Source organism: Myotis lucifugus, unplaced genomic scaffold (assembly GCF_000147115.1).
Source record: "Myotis lucifugus unplaced genomic scaffold, Myoluc2.0 scaffold_196, whole genome shotgun sequence".
NCBI classification, from domain to species: Eukaryota; Metazoa; Chordata; class Mammalia; order Chiroptera; family Vespertilionidae; genus Myotis; species Myotis lucifugus.
This window is the reverse complement of record NW_005871244.1, coordinates 748247-755041: the sequence shown is the minus strand read 5'-3', so window position 1 is coordinate 755041 and position 6795 is coordinate 748247.

Genomic DNA, 6795 nt, shown 5'->3' with positions numbered 1-6795 from the left:
AAAGCAAGGGCGCAGTCAAGCTTGCATCCTAGGAATGCAGGGATTATTGTTAAAAGAGTTCAAGAGAAGAGCCAGTTAGAGGGTGTGTTTTTCTACAGTTAGGCTATAAAATTCCAGACAGTAAATTTAACATGACCAGAAAATGAAGTCGTGTTCACATTTTCTTGCTTACTCTGCATCATGTTTGCTTTTGTGGTCCCTATCAACAAAGCATCGTCACAATTTCTGAAGGAGGAGGCATCGTTGGAAGCCAGTGTTTATGGGCAGCCCAACGAATGGTGCAGTGACTGTCACAAGTAAGACATAACCAGCATTAAATAAATGGCATTAGGGACATAGAGAGGCAAGAAGATCTTTATTTTCCCAGTATAAACAGGTTCTAAAGAGCCATGGCATTGCGAGTAAGAAAGGTGTTGCTACCCTCTTGTGGTGGGAGATGAAGTTAGCCAGGAATGTCACATCTGACAATGAAGAACATCAGGAATATAAGGAGATGGTTCCTGGACCTGAACAGGCAGAGTTGGAGCCTGGACACTGCGAGGATTCCTCAGGTGCATTTATTAGACAATAAACAAGTAAGGAGGTACTTCTTCTTTGCACTTTGTTCTAAATCTTCATCAATAAATCACAATAGCCCGGTCCTCGTGGCTCAGTGGTTGAGCATCAACCTATAAACCAGGAGGTCACAGTTCGATTCTTGGTCAGGGCACATGCCCGGGGTTGTGAGTTCAATCCCCAGTGTGGGGCGTGCAAGAGGCAGCCGATCAATGATTCCCTCTCATCATTGATGTTTCTATCTCTGTCCCTCTCCCTACCTCTGAAATCAATAATAAGAAAAAAAATCACAGTAGCTCATATGGACCCATGATTTTGTAATAGATTTTTATTCAAATTATTTATATAGTCACAGGTCCTGTGAAAAAATATTTGTCTAGGGCCCCACACACCTTAGGGGCAGTGTGGTAGGCAGCCTCCAAGGTCGTCCCCCATCGCCCCCCCCCACCCCCCCCCGCCCGCCCGCCCGCCTGCTAGTGTTCATGCCCCTGTGTAATCCTCTCCCTTTGGGTGTGGCCTGGATTTACAGACTCATTTCTAACAAAGAGAATAGGGTAGAAAGGATGGGATATCATCTCTGAGGTTAGTTTATAAAAAGATTGCAGCTTCCATCTTAGGTGTGCTCTTTCTCCCTTCTTGGTTCTCTCCCCCTTTTCCCTCCCTCGGTTGGAGCACAGCCAGGGTAAAGAAGTCCAGGCTGTCCTGTTGGAAAAACCATATGGAAAATCGAGGCCCTGGAGGATGAAAGGACACATGGAGGGGAGCCGAAGCACTCCAGCCAGCAGTCAGCATCAACCACCAACCATGTGAGTGGGCCTTCTTGGCAGTGGACCCTGCGGCCCCAGATGCAAATTCCTGACAAACCCTGAGCCACAACTATCCAAGCCAGCTGCACCCAGATTCCAGACCAATAGAAACTGTGAGATAATACATGTTTGTGGTTTTAAGCCATTAGATAAAATGTCTCTAAGACCAATGATTAAACCTATTTCCCCAAAGACGTCAGTGAATACTATATCTGATTTATAAAAATGGGTGACAAAATGGATGAATAATTTTTTCATGAAGAAAAAATATTGAGATATATAATAATCCTAAGACATACATAATATACCAAGAATATTAAGTAAGGGGGTTCAGTAAGTCTAGAGTAGGTTCTAAACATATATATATATATTTCAATATATTTTTATTGATTTCAGAGAGGAAGGGAGAGGGAGAGAGAAATAGAAACATCAATGATGAGAGAGAACCATTGATTGGCTGCCTCCTGCACGCCCCCGACTGGGGAATCAAGCCCGTAACCCGGGCATGTGCCCTTGACCGGAATCAAACCCAGGACCCTTCATTCCACAGGCCAACGCTCTATCCACTGAGCCAAACCGGGTAGGGCTAAACATCTATGTTTTAATAATACTTTCTGGGTAAGTCTGATGTACATTGAGAATCACTGGCCTAGAAGGTGCTAGATTTAAATAAAAGAAGTTGTGACTGATAATTCTTTTTTATTTATTATTTTTTATTGATTTCAGAGAGGAAAGGAGAGGGAGAGAGATAGAAACATCAATGATGAGAGAGAATCATGGATCAGCTGCCTCCTGCACATCCCCTACTGGGGGTCCAGCCTGCAACTCGGACATGTGCCCTGACTGGGAATGGAACCGTGACCTCCTTGTTCCTAGGCCTATGCTCAACCACTGAGTCATGCCCGCCGGGCACTGATAATTCTTTGCTGCTGTTGTCTTAGATCATCAGGCAAAGTACCACCAAGACTGTCAAATATATGAAAACTCAATGAAAATGTTTTATAAGAGTTTTGGTCAGTGTTTCCTCTGAGTTTTGACATTTTTATGAAAAGCAAAGGTACAAATCTCCAGGGGATTCTCATAAAGCATGCACTTTCTAAGATATTTATGTTAGCATTTTAATCATACAAATGTAACCTAGGGAAAGCTGAGGATCTCTCCTGATTGGCCAGCTCTTCCCATGCAATTCATCAATAGTAACACGTCAAATAAGCTGAATTATTTCTAGCATTTTTTATAAGGCAAAAGAAGAGAGCTTTGTGAAGGACCCTGTGTGAAATCTCAAAGATAGTTTTAGGCGCAAAAGAGATCCTGAAAATTGAACTTTATATTATTGTTTTTTCAATATTTAAGTCCGATTTGGGCACTTGATAAAGATAGGATCACAGGTGTCTGAGAAACAATACTGGGCACCTTTTGTTTGTTTGTTTTGTTAATCCTCATCCTAGGATAGTTTTTTCATTGATTTCTAAAGACAGTGGCAAGGAGGGAGGGAGGGGGAGAGAGAGAGAGAAACATCTATGTGAGACACACACAGCCACTGGCCACCTCCCACATACGCACGGACCGAGGAGGGATGAACCTGAAACCCAGGTACATCTCTTTGACTGGGACTCAAACCCTCCATCCTTCAGTGCGGGAACCAACGCTTTAACCACTTAGCAACACTGGCCAGGGCAATGTAAGTTAAGCGACAATAAAACATAAAAAGGAACATAGGAAGCAATATTATTGTAAAAAACAAGTGAGAAAACTGTATTCTTTTTATTTTTTCCTTCAAAAATCAATAACAATAAAGTCCATATAAAGCACAGAAAATTATTCTAGAGAAAGTCTTCACTACCTAGGCAGATTAGATTGAAAGGAAAAATAACAGTTCATGTTGTGGGCCAAGGCAATAGACGGTACACCACCAAGGAGATGAGCACACAAGCCCATCAAAATTGAACAAACTATGATAGCAACACAGCTTCATTCAAAACTCAGGTATTAACCCTGGCCGTGTAGGTCAGTTGGTTTGGGCATTGTCCTGATATGCCAATGTTTCAGGTTCCATCCCATCAGGGCACATACAAGAATGAATCAACCAATGAATGCATAAATAAGTGGAACAAAAAATCTCTCTCTGTCTCTCTCTAAAATCAATAAAAACATATTTTTTTAAAGTTCACAAAATTATGCTTAGTAATCAGTGTTTCTGTTTCCTACCTGACGTAGAAATGATCTGGGCATCTAATGAATCCATTAATTAACTCAATCTAACATCAGTCAAGTTCTTAGTTACTTAAAGATCTTGGAAATTTATAACATCTCTACATATAAAAGCCTAATATGCAAATTATCCCCTCAGGAATTCGACCGGGAGACCAGGAGTTCGATCGCTCACTATGACATGCATTGACCACCAGGGGGCGGCGAGGAATGAAGGAAGGCCCAGGCTGGCAGCCGAAAGGCCCCAATTGGCCCTGATCACCGGCCAGACCTCGGAACCCTACCTGTGCACAAATTTTGTGCACCAGGCCTCTAGTGTATATATATATATATATATATATATATATATATATATATATATATATATATATATATAATGCATCCTCCCCCGGAGGAGTATTTTCCCATTGATTTTTAGAGAGAGTGGAAGGGAAGGGGAGAGACAGAGACACAGAGAGAGAAATATTGATGTGAGAGAGATATGTCAATTGGTTGCCTCCCGCATGAGGCCGACCAGGGCCGAGGAATTGAGCCTGCAACCGAGGTAAGTGGCCTTGACCAGAATCGAACCCGGAACCCTTCAGTCCGTGGGCTGATGTTCTATCTATTGAGCCAAACAGGCTAGGGCTTAAAATATGTTTTTATTTATTTCAGAGCAAGGAAGGGAGATAGAGAGAGGGATAGAAACATTAATGGGGATTGTGCCCACTACCCTGGCATGTGCCTTGACCAAGAATCAAACCATGACCTCCTGGTGCATGGGTCTATGCTCAACCACTGAGCAACACCAGCTGGGCCCTGGAAATTATCTTCAAGCAGACATACTACAAAATTCAATTGCTGTTGAAATAAATTTATCAGAATAATGATTCATTTGAGTCAAACACAAATATATATTTTTCATATCTTAATACATTGGAGTAACAGCTGCTTATTTGATCAGTAAACCTGTATAAATTTAGGGGGGAAAAAAACCCCAAGTACTGTTGAATAAAATGCACATTTGTATTATACTTAACATTGATAATCAGAGAAAACATAATTGTTTTAATTAAACCAAAGTTAGTAAACTGGTTTCATTTGCAAAGATTTACCTTAATTATGTTCAACCTGGATTTTGTAAAAGTCTCTAAGTTAGTTTATGAAAGAAGAATTTTTTTCAAGTCTGCCACACATCCATGTCCTCATTTTTTTGGAATTTTAGGAATATTTGATTTGTATAAGTGCTTAATTCTTTGTATATGCCAATCAGAACAGAGCTCTTTTAATTTAAGAGACTCCACAAAATAATTTTTTGATGCCTTCCGGAGACAGGAAAACATTACGCACACACATAATATTGAATGAATGACAGACACATAGACTCAGAGCACTTAAAACTTCAATTCTACAGAGGCAAGAGCTGCAAGAGGTGCAGATTAACAAACCAGATGCTCTGTGGTATCTCGCCCATCCATCCATCCATCCATTCATTCATTCATTCACAGAGCTCCATTCATTTATTCACAGAGCTCACCAAGTGGTCAGATCATAAACCAAAATCCCAATCATTGCTACCACGGATGGGAAATAACTTGGCTACAAATAAACCAAAAACGAACATTTAATACACAGCGGAACAGGCAGCGTGGTCTGGCGTCGGCTGTCTATTTTCCCTTATTTGATCCATGTGAGGAGCAGGGTGGTGATATGCAGTAAAAATGTCTTTTTCCTGCACTTCGTTTATTGACTGCTGCTGGGAAAACCCTTGTAAAACTCCACACTTAATCTCTCTGCACTCCTGCTAAGAACTTGTGGCTCCCTCCCTCCCTCCTGTTACCATGTGAATCCAGCTGGTTATTTCCTCAGCTCCCACGCCAGCCCATCATCTGTCTGAATTTGCATTGAGGCCATGGCCCTTACCACGTGTCAAACAAGCAAGGCCAGGAGTGACGTCTGCTCTGAGTGTGCGTCACTGGATGGCTTTCAGGGATCACTGAGGGCAGAGGTTTTGCCTGTTTCTCTTTTTTATACATTTTTATTGATTTCAGAGAGGAAGGGAGAGTTAGAAACATCCATGATGAGAGAGAATCATTGATCAGCTGTCTTCTGCACGCCCCTCACTGGGGATCGAGCCCACAACCAGGGCATGTGCCCTGACCGGGAATCGAACCGTGACCTCCTGGGCAGTTTTGCCTGTTTTGTTCACGATTATATCCTGACAGTGCCTGGCACAGTGGAGACTCAGTCAATACATCAGAAGAATAAATGAAATGACTGCCGAACCCTCAGCTGAGTCTGGAGGAAATGGAGGCAGAGTGGGGAGGCGACTGGCTCAGGACTGTGGGTTGAGTAATGGAGGAACCAGGATTTTACCTGGGTCCCCAGTTACTCACCAAGCTGCATATTTGTTTATCTTCACAGCGCCTTTCCTGGCACCGCCCAGAGCCGTTTCAAGGAAGCGCTCGCTGGGCAGCTGTCAGCCTCTCAGGGTGGAGCTCAGCTTTGGAGAGCCACCTCCCCTGAGGTTCCGCCCTGCCTGGGCCAGGCCACATGGTGACTGAGCTGGGCAGAGGTACAGAGCTGGGCATTTCCTCCCAACAGGGCTGTGCTCTGACTGGCAATGCCTGCTCCAGAGCTGACCACTGGGCCACCGAGGCTTCATGGGGCCTGCATTGCAGTTCAGCTGTCCCACACTTGGAGTAATACGCACCGGGATGTGGACCCCATGTAGAATTGGCACCATAAGGGCATTGCTGGTAAAATAACAGACTCTCAGATTCAAGGTCAGGACTGAGGGTCCTAAAGATTGGATTGGAGCAAAAGGGCACTGATCACAGTGGAGAGAATCTCAAAATTCAAGGTCAGATCAGAAGACAATAGCTGGTAGAATATCATACAGAGGCCCTGGTTTGAGAATTGACCGGTGGTACACTGATAGGAAATAATTACCTAAGGCCCAGCTACAAGCTCAGACCAGAGAGGCTTCTGATGAAGTAAACACACAGATTCCAAGTCAAACAAAGGACATGCAACAGTTAATGGAGGCCTGGAATTGAGGCAAGACTTGAGTGGCATTGATGGCAGAATGGTTAAGAGTTCCAGATCTGATGTTAAACCAGAGGCACAGTGATGATGGATAAATTAACAGAGGCCCAAATTTGACCAATAAGACTATTTTTATGATATGCTCATTATTTATTGAAGATGATTATATTTATGTATTTATTTTTTAAAGTTTTAA